The sequence below is a fragment of the Zootoca vivipara genome, chromosome 13, assembly GCF_963506605.1.
Source record: "Zootoca vivipara chromosome 13, rZooViv1.1, whole genome shotgun sequence".
Classification (NCBI taxonomy): domain Eukaryota; kingdom Metazoa; phylum Chordata; class Lepidosauria; order Squamata; family Lacertidae; genus Zootoca; species Zootoca vivipara.
This window is the reverse complement of record NC_083288.1, coordinates 46,967,870-46,981,260: the sequence shown is the minus strand read 5'-3', so window position 1 is coordinate 46,981,260 and position 13,391 is coordinate 46,967,870.

Sequence of the window (13,391 nt, the reverse complement as noted above, 5' to 3'; positions counted from 1 at the left end):
CACTTGGGGGCACGGCAAGGGGTTTTTACTTTAAAATTTAGCACCACTACCCCCCCCCAAGAAAAATCCCCCACCAAATAACCACAAGACAAAAATAAATGCCATCCTTCAAAACGTCATGAGATATGCCGGTCACGGGGGGGGGGAATTGGGACACATAGGGGCAGTCACAGGGATTAGCCACAACAACGTGCCACACCCACAAACCCCGCCTCCGCCACGAGATCCTGTAAAACAGGGCGACTCTGAGGCTCAGGGGGATCTGAAGGGGGGCTATTACCCTCCATTTGAAAGACTAACGCACAGCAACGTGTGCAGGGCCAGCTAATAATAATAATAATAATAATAATATAGTAATAATAGTACTAAGAATAATTTATACCCCGTCCACCTGGCTGGGTTTCCCCAGCCACTCTGGGCACCTTCCAGAAAAATATTAAATTACAATTTGTTGTTGTTGTTTAGTCGTTTAGTCGTGTCTGACTCTTCGTGACCCCATGGACCATAGCACGCCAGGCACTCCTGTCTTCCACTGCCTCCCACAGTTTGGTCAAACTCATGTTCGTAGCTTCGAGAACACTGTCCAACCATCTCGTCCTCCGTCATCCCCTTCTCCTAGTGCCCTCAATCTTTCTATAATAAATTACAATTATATTAAAATATGTGTTACCTGCCAAGGCTGCAGATTTTGAAGTTCAAACCTTTTGTCTCCTGCTCTGTGCTTGGATCTGTATGAAGAAATTGTATGCAAAGCATGAGCTACAACAAAGACAGCATTGTAGATACTGTAGCTGTGGCCAGTCATGTCCATTTCAAACAGAAACCCGGGAAGACACTTTAACTTCTCCTCCCCTGTACATGTTTCAGTATCTTGCATGTGCAGTTTGGGAAATGTACAATCAAATGCTTGCTTCCAGAAGTCCTTGAGAAAAGCATCTGCTGGGTTCCAGTAAGGTTTTATGATCTGAATAAATTCATGGAACTTGAGAAGCTCTTTTGAGTGAATGGTGAAGGAAATGGCACCTTGAAAGAGCTCAAGACCCCAAGCTTTTTGATAACTCAATAATACAAAATCTATTTGAGTTGTCATGATCCACACTTTTCTAAATGTTGAGCTTTCCTTATTTTCTGGATCTCGTAGAAATATAACACATCTCAGCCAGGTCAAAGTCTGAGAATCTCCATAGACAATGAATGTATTGGCTTTGTCATTTGTGAGACTCACATAATAACTTTCAAGTATGCCATAAAGTTCAATGAACAAATCGGGATGAGATGCTTTTTCCATTCTTTGTGTGAAGGCTGAACAGATCCCATGCTGGTAGAACAATTGCTCCAGGGCCTGCAAGAAGTTTTCTCCTCCTTCATCATCCGTAACAAAGAGTCCAACCCATGTCCATCCAAAATGCTGGAGCAAATTGATGATCGCCATATACTGATGAGCTTCATTGGACACCATGCGGTAAAAGGAAAGGAAGTGATCTATATCACTCTCCTCCTGCGGAAATGATCCATATGCAAGCTAACAGGAAAAGACCAGTATAAACAATTACTTTTAGCATTTGGCTGTTCGTTCAAGAAATGTTTCTGCAGTTCTGGAGAAATAGCGTCCACCGCCCATGTATTTTTCCATTGCTCCCTTTACAGAGACCTCCAAAATGAATCTACCCTAAAGATATTTGAAGAGTTACCTGGACGATCTGAGGAATTGCAAATTAAATGGCTCATTTCAGACTCTAACCAAAAGGTCACCACTATGGTGGCAAGATTCTGCGCAAATGCTATCAGAATTCGGTGCGTCTGCATAGGAAGTACTTAAATTAACTCCTCAACAGAGCCAGACAGATTCCACTATAATTTATGGTGCAAAGTAAATAATTAATATAAAAATAAGGATCAAAGGTTGATAGGTCCCTTTAAAATAAGTTATTTTAGTTTTTTTAATTTTTAAAAATATTTTAAACATGAATGATGTAATGCAATTATTGTGTTGGTCAGTGACTGTAATAAAGATTACTTACTTACTTACTTACTTACTTACTTACTTACTTACTTCCTTACATTCAGGAACAGTTTCTTCTCTAGAGCGATTTTGGCCTTAAATGGAAAGCCTGGACTTTGAAGACATAGAATCTTAGAATCATAGAGTTGATGACCCACAAGGGTCATCCAGTCCAACCCCCTGCCAAGCAGGAAACACCATCAAAGCATTCTTGACATATGCCTGTCAAGTCATCTTATTTTACTTGTTATTTTGTATTATATTTACTGTTTTTAATTAGGTTTTGTAATTTTTTATTATGCGGAATGCTTTATCTGAGTGGATGTAGCAACCGAGTAATTTCGTTGTTCCCGCAAGGGGACAATGACAATAAAGATATCTTATCTTATCTTACATTACATTACACAACTGATAGTTTTCTAGACAGTTAAACTGAAGGATGCTTCGAGTTTCAGGATGCTTCCAGTTTCTAGAGTTGTGGTGATACTTAAGTATTGAAGACCTGTGGTTTGCATGTTTAAGGTGTTGTGTGTGTGTTTGTGGTGGGTGTTTTGTGGATGCCAGGTTCATTCCGGCTCTTTGGGGTCTCTTCAAAGTGAATGATTTGTCATGATCTATGAATGGGGCAATAGAGTGCATGGCAGGAGACTTTTCTTAAAATGTACTATTTTCATGGCAGGAGAACTACTAACATCTAATTCAGAGCTACATTGGCTTGAGGATACATTTCACTAAAGTCATCTGAGTCAGATGATGAGTAACACACAGAACCTCACTAGACCTGCAGATGTCCAATTGTGATAAATTAGGACCCTTTAATCAGTTATCCAGGCTCTCCAAGGAGGCAGAGCCTATAGTCAGCTTTCTAAGTCTTCAGGTCAACCGGGCTCCTTGCAGAGACAACGTCTCTTGCAGTTGATGTGTGGAACAGGGGGTTGGTGATGGAAATGTCCAAGGTGCTGAATGCTCTCTTGCTCTATATAGCTTCCATCAACTTTCTATCTGGATCATCGATTGACATACTGAGAAAGGAGTCTTACTGGCTCTCGTCTAGTAAAGACTCCTCCTTTCTCAGCCTCCCACCCTGAGAAATAATACACAATAAATTTGTGGCAGGACCCAGATGTGTCATCCAGAAGGGGAAAATTATACTATTGCAACAATAACCATGAAAGAAAGAGGTGCGACACAAAAGAAGTCGGGGTGAGTCATAGGGTTATGTTCATTTAAATTGTGCAAATTATTTTAGCTGTTAACCACATACGTAAGTTGCACACTGCCACCTATTTCCATCAGCCCCACGTCTTATGGGGGAAGGAGGCCTTTTTGACTAGAGTTGCCATATTCCCAAAAGTTAAAAGTGAAAAGTTGTTGAACTTCTCTTTTTTGCTCAATGTTATTCAGCTTTTTTGGGGGGGTAGGAGAATATCCCTCCCAAAAATGGGTTTTTGCCATGCATCTGGGTTTCCCCAAACATTTTGTCCAATGTATGGCAGTCCTATTGTTGACCTACCCCCTCTTGGGTCCCCACACCTCTAAGAAGGTGTTACATGTCAGCTCCAAATGTGATCTGTACAGATGCCAGAACCCAGAAGAAAATAAATGGATCTCACCTTTCTCTTTAAAGGTGTCTAAGAGAGCTCACCAAGCACTTACATGCAAAATTACTGCCCCTATCAGCCACATAACAGGGCAAGTCATGGAATCATGGAATCATACAATTGTAAAGTTGGACTTCCAAGAAGTCCAACCCAATGTAATGCAGGATTCTGAACTTAATATTGCCCAGGCAATATTATATTAATCACAGATATTTAATTATATTAATGACATAAATTTAATTAAGGTCATATACTAGTCTCTCCAGAAAGTTTCTGGTGCTCTTCCCATTTCCCCTCTGGTGCAGCACCAATTGTCTGCATCACATAACTGTCACTAGAAGAAATGTTTTACTTCTAACTTAGGGACTCACGATACAATTTGCATGAGAGGGTTCCCAGTTCCCAGTTTAATGGCCTTCTTAATTAAATTACCCAAAGCAAATTCATGCATCTTAATATAGGCATTGGATGACAGCTGCAACATATACTTCCTTTCCTTGCGTGTCGAGGTACCAAGACTTCCCACCAGTAACTCACACTTCACACAGAATTTAAGTTTAAGGTTTTTGGCATTAATTTTGGCCACAACTTTATTTAAATACAACTAACAAGGCCAGCCCTACGGCAAGGCTGGGGGGGGGGCGCCCGCTGGGAAATGGGGTGGGGGTGGGGCCGCCGGAGGGATCTTCGCACCACGGCGCCAGGGCGCCAGATATGCTTAAGACGGCCCTGACAACTAATGTGAGTGGTTGCTTAGGCATTGGTTCCCCCAGCCATCTGTCCCCCGCCTGGATTCCTTTAACGGAAAACCCCTGAAGGCAGCAGCAATTTTGAGGGGCAGGCCCAGCCAAATCCGTACCCCTCCACCATCCAATTTGAACCAATGCCTAACCGCAACCTTACAAGTTGTGACATTTTGCTATATAGTAGGCAAAAACCACAAGGCACCAGCCAATCAGACAAGTGGCAAAATTCCTACAGTGCTTGACTCAGACTTTCACTGGTGTAGCAATCTCTACTAGTAAGGAGTAATGTACATTTCTGATAGACGTTCCAGCTTGTAATGCTTCAACATCAGTCATATTCACTTTCTGAGTCTCAAAATCATTTTCAGAATGGGAAGAGACGAGTGTGATTTGTGGGACAAAAAACCATGCCCCTACTCATAAAACCTACCTGTGGAATCTTGTAGAGGCTTAAGGTATCAGCCATATGGAAGGAGGTATCAGAGCTAAGTCCTCCGATGGTGGCGATGAGGTTTTTCTGCGAGTCACATTTGTAGTTGGGAGCAAATCGATGCATTTTAAAGAGCAGGTTCAGAGTGTTACGATAGGTCATCCTTGCATCATTATAGCTGTCATAGATGTGGAATCCCAGTGTGACATTGGGCAAGATGCTGGGGTTCTCATTTATCACTTTCACCGCAAATGCCAAGGCAAGGATGTGCTGGTAGAATTTTGTTATCATACTGCAAAGAAGGTTAGTTTAAAATTTCAGAGGAGAATTCTACAATGCAGGAAGCAGACAAAACAAATTGCCATTTCTGTCTCAAACTGATACAGCTTGAACTACAACCTTGTTCTCTTTTATGGTGGCTCTAAAATAATAAATATCAAACTCTTCTGCCTAAATAAAAAGAATTACTCATCATGCCATTTCTATATTACTCTTATCATCTTTTAGTTAGTCCTTGTGTGATCTTTAGTATTCACCCCCCCCCCAAAGACTACAACAATATACACCTCTTTCTCTTTGTACTAAAGCTGGCCATGAAGGTGACAATTCTATGCATCTAGCCCAGGAAAGCAACTATACTTCTTTGAAGTAGTTAGTTACTACCATCCTTATACAAGGCAGTTTCTAGTATTCATTTATTGGATTGAGGGACAATTCCAACGGATTCCATACAAAAACCGATTATTTCCTTGCGGAGATGGCAACACCAAATTAGTGGTGCATGTCCTCCTGGCTTGCACTCATTACAACGGCCTGAGGAGTGACATTATCACTCCTCTTTTATTGTCTATTCCAGGCCGCCCAACCACTGCCACAGTGTCTTTTCTCCTGGCAGATCAAGAGGAGCAGATGACAGCAAAGGTTGCAAGGTATTTAAGCTAGGGCAATAAGAATAAGGTTCACTATTTGAATGCTGATTCAGGACTCTAAATAGTGTTTTATATAATTGACTTCTTATTTTGATCTGTCTATACAACAATGTTCTTTTGTTGCTAAGGCTGATGGCTGACGCAAAGAAAGTTTCATTCATTCATTCATCTCTACTCAAAGTCCAAATGAATTCAATGGGAACAACTTCCAATATTTTTGTATAAGATTGCAGACTTGGTTTAGGTGCAATCATTCACTTTTAATATACTAGAAGTCACCTCTTAGATTGCTATGTAAGACCGGCATAGAAAAATGGGGTGAAATGGTTTCTTTTTTTAAGGTTCTTCAGCTTTCCATCACCACTATCAAATATATTCAATTCTAAACTTTATAGAATAATAATAATAATAATAAATTTTTATTTATACCCTGCCCTCCCCAGTCAAAACCGGGCTCAGGGCGGCTCACACCAATAAAATTACAATAAAACATAAAAAGGAATTAATTAAAATACAGATTAAAATACAGTATTAAAATTTAAAATGCAGCCTGATTTTAAGTACTGTAGTCCATAAATCCAAGCCATGAGGGAGGAAAACACAGGGGTCAGGCTAAGTCCAACCCAAAGGCCAGGCGGAACAGGAATAAACTAACTCCTCTACACTTATCTTCACTTCTCTATCACTATACCATGGTCAGAAATGCACACATAGCATATTGCTCTATATTTCACTAATTTAATGGCTGAATTGTTAAACCACAAAACCTTCACAGAGTTCAATGATTTTTGCAGCTTGTATTTGCAGCTCATCATGTGAAAGGCTGGACTGGATGAATCCCAAGCTGGAATTAAGATTCCCGGAAGAAATATCAACAACCTCAGATATGCTGATGACACAACCTTGATGGCAGAAAGTGAGGCGGAATTAAAGAACCTTTGAATAAGGATGAAAGAGGAGAGTGCAAAATATGGTCTGAAGCTCAACATAAAAAAAACACACCAAGATCATGGCCACTGGTCTGATCACCTCCTGGCAAATAGGAGGGGAAGAAATTGAGGCAGTGAGAGATTTTACTTTCTTGGACTCAATGATCACTGCAGATGGTGACAGCAGTCACGAAATTAAAAGATACCTGCTTCTTAGGAGAAAATCAATGACAAACCTAGACAGCATCTTAAAAAGCAGAGACATAACCTTGCCGACAAAGGTCCGTATAGTTAAAGCTATGGTTTTCCCAGTAGCGATGTATGGAAGTGAGAGCTGGACCATAAAGAAGGGTGTTTGCCAGAAAATTGAAGCTTTCAAATTATGGTGCTGGAGGAGACTCTTGAGAGTCCCATGGACTGCAAGAAGATCAAACCTATCCATTCTGAAGGAAATCAGCCCTGAGTGCTCACTGGAAGGAAAGATCCTGAAGCTGAGGCTCCAATACTTTGGCCACCTCATGAGAAGAGAAGACTCCCTGGAAAAAGACCCTGATGTTGGGAAAGATGGAGGGCACAAGGAGAAGGGGACGACAGAGGACGAGATGGTTGGACAGTGTTCTCAAAGCTACAAACATGAGTCTGACCAAGCTGTGGGAGGCAGTGAAGACAGGAGTGTCTGGCGTGCTATGGTTCATGGGGTCACAAAGTGTTGGACATGACTAAATGACTAAACAACAACAATTTGCAGTTCAAGGAAGATGGAAAAGACAAATGTTTTTTAACACAAGTTCATGCCATTAAAGCATTTTAATTAAACAAAAAATGGGAATTTGGGGTTTTGAGAAAATGGGTAAATGTAAATGTAAAACTTTTAGAGTATTAGAATGGGTATCTGAATGAAGGAAACATCCATATTAGTGCATGCAAATAATTGCAAGTAGCATGCTCTCAGAGCACATTTTGGTGATTTATTATTTATACATCGTGCTTTCTACAGCAAAGCTCATGTCTTTTTGTCACTCATACCTTGGGAAAGGAATAAATCTCCCATCAACCTGCTGCTGCTACAATCAGTTTAACAGACTCACAACACATACCACATTTTGTTAAAAGTTCTAGATTTCTCTATTTCACTTATCAGCCAGTGCCAGGTGTGACTTCATAGAATAGTGAAATATGTTGAACCAGATTTAGATCTCACAAAGCAATTCTCAAACCATAAGGTCAATATCTCACAAAGCAGACTTAAACACTGTCTGATTCATGGCACCTGTTCTAGGAAGATTAGACACTTGCAGATTAGGTGCCCCAAGAACATACACAGCAGTAACCCCTCCATCCCCCTCTTGTTGGTCCCTGTTGGTGGAATTAAAACCAGGCATACAAAGTCTCCCTCCCTTTCTCCACATTGTTTTTCAAAATAGAAAGTATTATTATTTTCACAGAGAGAAAAGCCATTATTTATTGCCAGTCTGCTTAGTAGAATACACAATACAGTAATAAAGAAAATACTGGAAGGATTGATCCCAACAATGAAGGGGGAAGGAGAGTCTCTTACTGTGGATCATCATCAAAAAGATTGTGTGATGGGTTTGACTTGAATAAATCTTCAGAGAGGGAAAAAAAGAATTGGGAAGCAATCCCACCGATTATGAGGCCACCTGACTGGTACCACTCATGGGGAACAGGAAATGTTTCAGTCTCAGGGCACCTCATAGCTGCTTTGCACAAAACATGAGGCAGCAGAAAAAGCAAAGTGAATGACCACAGCATCCTTGTAGACAAGCCTCTCTGCAAACTTGGATGCTCTTTGCCTATCAGTACCTGCAGAATGACTTCAGCAAACTAGATTGCATGATGCCTGGCTCTGTCAACAGAGCAAAACAAGAGAGATTGGCACGTCTTATTTAAAAATCAAAGCAGTATAAACACATGGTTTGGGTGCTAAGTGAGATTTCCAATACTCAGAATTCAAGACAGACCAATAATATGAAGAAAATACAAAATGGGAGGGGGGAAATTGAGAGCCATGGCTGCCTCTTGCCACTATTCCTATCTCCTTTCATACAGAGGAACATTATTATAATCCCTTTCATGGCTGTTTATTGGCAGTTTTCTTATTCCTCTGTTGTTCTGAGCAGGTGCACAAATTATAGTGATTTGGATAATTGTATGGTGACTTAATAACTTTTAAAAAGTTTTACTTCCAGTGAGGGTTGTTGTTGTTGTTTTGCATCATGTTGAGTTCTGTGTTTATTCTCAAATCTGCCTACGCCCTGCCTCTGCCCCTTTGTGGCACAAAAGTGGCAATTAGCTTGAAGTGTCCCATGGTAAGTGAAAACTTCAGCAGCAACGTCAAAGTGAATCCATTTTGTTTTGTGACTCAAAGCAGCAAATGCAGAAATAACACTGCCCAACTCCCATTTTACCACATGACCTGGCAACTATTATTTCTCTCCACAATAAATTTGTGGCAAAGATACAAATGCATCGTCCATAAGAGGAAAATTATACTATTGCAACAGTAAACATGAAATAAAGGCGTGTGACACAAGTGAAGTCAGGGTGTTTATGTAAATTGTTTAAATTGTGTGTGTAGACCTTTTAACCACCCCTGAAAATAAAATCAAACAAGACTCAAATTTTGGTTTGGTTTTTGGCAGAATTTAGGCCACAACTTTATTGATTACAATCAAGTGAGTGGTTGCATAGCCTCTGGATCGACTTGCTCCCTGCACCTTTGCAGGCTGACCCTGGGCACCTTTGCGCTGACCCTCGGCAGCAACCATAGGTCAACCTTGGGTGAACACCTGAGACAGTGCTAGTCCTCCACCCAGATGACCCCCTGGACTCAGGCTCAGGGCACAACACCTCACAGGGTTGATCAACCAATGAGTCTCTGGATTCCTTTAGCCAGAATGCCCATCGCATAGAGATGGCGAGACCCTTCTGCCACCCCAATCACCTGAACCAGAGCCTATCCGCAACCTTACAAGTTGTGACGATTTACTACTTGGCAGGTGAAACCCAAATGGCACAAGCCAATCAGCCAAGTGGGGAAAATTCCTGCCGTGCCCCTGTCCCAACAACAGACGACACACAACGGCATAGCAAGGTCAAGTGCAAGCCCTAAATATAGGGAGAGGGGGGTGGGTGTTCCGATGCACAGAGCCCAAAAGAGGAAGCTCAGGGACTTGTGCATGGGATTCAGTAGAGGTCCCTCAATGTACTTTAGCTGGCATCCTATTGGTCTAATTTCTCCCAGCATCGAGGGACCTCCAATAGGGTGTTGTGGCCATCCAAACGTTCCCACCCACAACACAGGGTCTGGTTGCCAGGTCGCACCGCAACACGTGCCCTCTTTTTAGGGAGGACCCGGTTTATCTTCAATTTGATTGTGTTGGAATTTAGCTGCTAACCACTCAGTCAAGTCACACACTGCCACCCAGACAGGGTTGGATTTAACTCCACCTGTTTACATCTGTTCCACATCTAAGGGGGCAGGGAGGCCTTGCTGGCCCACCCCATGATGCGGCCCCACAACTCTAAGAAGGTGTTACTTGTTAGCTGCAAAGGGGATCCGCATTCAGTCAACAGGCTGCAGAACCCAGAAGAAAAGAATTGGGTTTCAACTTTCACTTTCAATGTGACTCAGACTGCTTACAGCCCCCTGTACTATGCTAACCCTGCCCAATTCCATTTCTTCGTCTTTTGTTAGACAATATCCACCACAAACGAGGTTGCGATGTCACATTAGAAATGAATGCAAGCAGCCATTTTATTTCATTAAAAGTTGCTAAATGCAAACACAACAGGAGAAAGAGAAGGAATCCAAACTGTGCGGCTGAGGAGGGAGTGTGTTGCAAGCTTAAAGGTAAAAGGTAAAGGGACCCCTGACCATTAGGTCCAGTTGTGACCGACTCTGGGGTTGCGCGCTCATCTCGCATTATTGGCCGAGGGAGCCGGCGTATAGCTTCCAGGTCATGTGGCCAGCATGACAAAGCCACTTCTGGCGAACCAGAGCAGCACACGGAAACGCCGTTTACCTTCCCGCTGTAGCGGTTCCTATTTATCTACTTGTATTTTGACGTGCTTTCGAACTGCTAGGTTGGCAGGAGTTGGGACCAAGCAACGGGAGCTCACCCCGTCACAGGGATTCGAACCGCCGACCTTCTGATCAGCAAGCCCTAGGCTCAGTGGTTTAACCACAGCGCCACCTGGGTCCCTGTTGCAAGCTTAACAAGGCGCTATTTGCCCACCCTTTCAGCAACCAGTCACCCACCCCACCCCAAATTGGGTTGAATTATTTTTAAAATTATTATTTTATTTTATTGAATGAATTGCTTGTTAACTGAAACAGACCTGTTTCTCCTCCTAGCTTCCTATTTCCTTCTCCTGAGTTGGCAACAACACTCCAGGGCCTCAGGCAGGGTCCTACCTAACCCTACCTGGGGATGCCAGGGATTGAACCTGGGGCCTTCTGCATGCAGAGCAGATGTCCCACCACTGAATTATGGCCTTGCAGTGGTGGGGGTGTAGCATACAAAAGAATTGGGTCTGTCGAGAGTTCTCAGGGCAAAAATGGCCCTGAGCTCCAGGGGAAGCAGCCACATACAGGCTCCCCCCCTTTGCATTTGACTGTATATCCAAATCTTCATGTGCCAATGGAAGATAATAAGGTGTCTTCTGGAGAGAAGAGGCTGGAAAGCCTTCCTAGACCTCAGTGTGAAGTGCTCATGACTGGCCACAGATAGAATACCTACAAGGCTGTCTATGTTGTGGGACATGCTTTGCATCCCAATTACTAGTTCTGATCAAAGCACAGAGCAATTGAGGGGTATAAAAGTTTTGGATTTCAAGATCTGCAAGCTTCACCATGATCTTATAGGGTGCTACACTGCTATTAGAAATTTAGCTCTACAGTTCAGTTCTTACATCAATAATGCCATAACATGATGCTGAAATTCTGCCCCAGTCAGCAACTGAGCCACTGCATTTTGCACAAGCTTCGAATTCCAAGCCGGCCCCAGGGGCAGCCCCACAAAATGTGCATTGCAGGGGCAATTCATTCTGAAGGCTACCAGTGCAAATGAAACACTATCAGAAGGGCTTAAAAGCCTAGGAAAGCATGTGGAAGGAAGAGACGGTCCTAACAAAATAAGAGTGGATTATCAAAATGAAGATTTTGCTGAAATTTTAAAGATTACCATGAAGAAAAGACACCAAAATGATAAAAATTTAAAACAAGAATGGGAAAATTTCGTTGAGTACCTGAAAAACCACTGTAGCTATTTAGAAACATTAGCAGGATTGTTATGGAAACCAGGGTGAGATGGGGGGAAGTCTGAGGGGGTTTGTATAATCCCAATATTGTATATATGGTAAATGTTTCAAGTATATGGAAATAATTTACCAGAGTGAGGGGAAAAACAATTGTTTAATACTTTTTCTTAATAAGTTGTTCTCTGTTGTTCAGCTCAGGTCTCAGAATGATGATGTAGCATTTAGGGGCAAAGATGCAGCCCAATAACCCAGCACTGGAGGACAAGATGGAGAAGATCTCCACAGCCACCATGTGTTTCCCTCTTGTGCTCAGGTAGGCTGGGAAAAAAGACAGCCAAACACTGCAAAAGAGCAACATGCTGAAGGTAATGAACTTGGCTTCATTAAAACTGTCAGGTAACTTCCGGGCTGCAAATGCGGCAATGAAGCTGGCAATGGCCAAGAGGAACATGTAGCCCAGGACACAATAGAACATGGTGACTGAGCCTTCATTACATTGCACAATGATTTCTTCTGCTAAAGAGTGCATGTCCAGTTCAGGGAATGGGGGAGATGTCATCAACCACACAGTACAAATAGTTGATTGAATAAGAGAACAGGAAAAGACAATGGAATTTGTCAGTCTTTTTCTTAACCACTTCCTCATGCTGGACCGATTCCTATGGGAAGCTTCAAGCAGGACCTGAGTGAAACAGAAGTCTTCCCCATCCCCCACACTTCCCAGAAACTGGTATTTGGAAAAAATACAGCCTTTGAGCATGAAGGCCCAGAAAAGTCATCTGAGGTCATAGCCATTGATAGCCTTATCCTACATGAGTTTGTCTAATTCTCGTTTGAAGCCCTCGAAATTTGTGCCCATCACTGACTCTTGAGGGAACAAATTCCATAGTTTTATCAAATATTTCATAACGAGGTTAACATTATTTTGCTCGTTCTGAATCACCCAACACTCAGATTCCTTAGATGCCCCCAAGCTCTAGTATTATGAGAAATGTAATTTTTCTTTTTTATCCAATTTCTCAATGCCTTGCATGATTTTAGGCATTTTTTTAAAAAAATAATTTTTATTCATTTTATATATAAACACATAAAGCATTAACCATACATAGATAAATAACCCACATACAACACAGCCTAAATAAAAAAAATTAAAAAAATACAATACAATTTCTAATCTTATACTTGTCATGACTTTTTTAAAAGAAAAAAGAACTTCCTCGAATTCCCCTCTGCTGCGGTTCATTCCCAATTCTCATTCACAAATTCTATATCTTAAATTTAAATCATTCCGGTTTAAATTAAACTTCCCTCAAACATCACACATTTTCTAACATAATTCAAAAATCTGCAGTTTCTATACACTTGAAAATCTGTTTCCAAATTCAATTCAACAATATTTTTTAAAAGACGTTCTAAATTTTTTCCAGTCTTCTTCCACCAATTCTTCTCCCTGGTCACGTAGTCTCCCTGT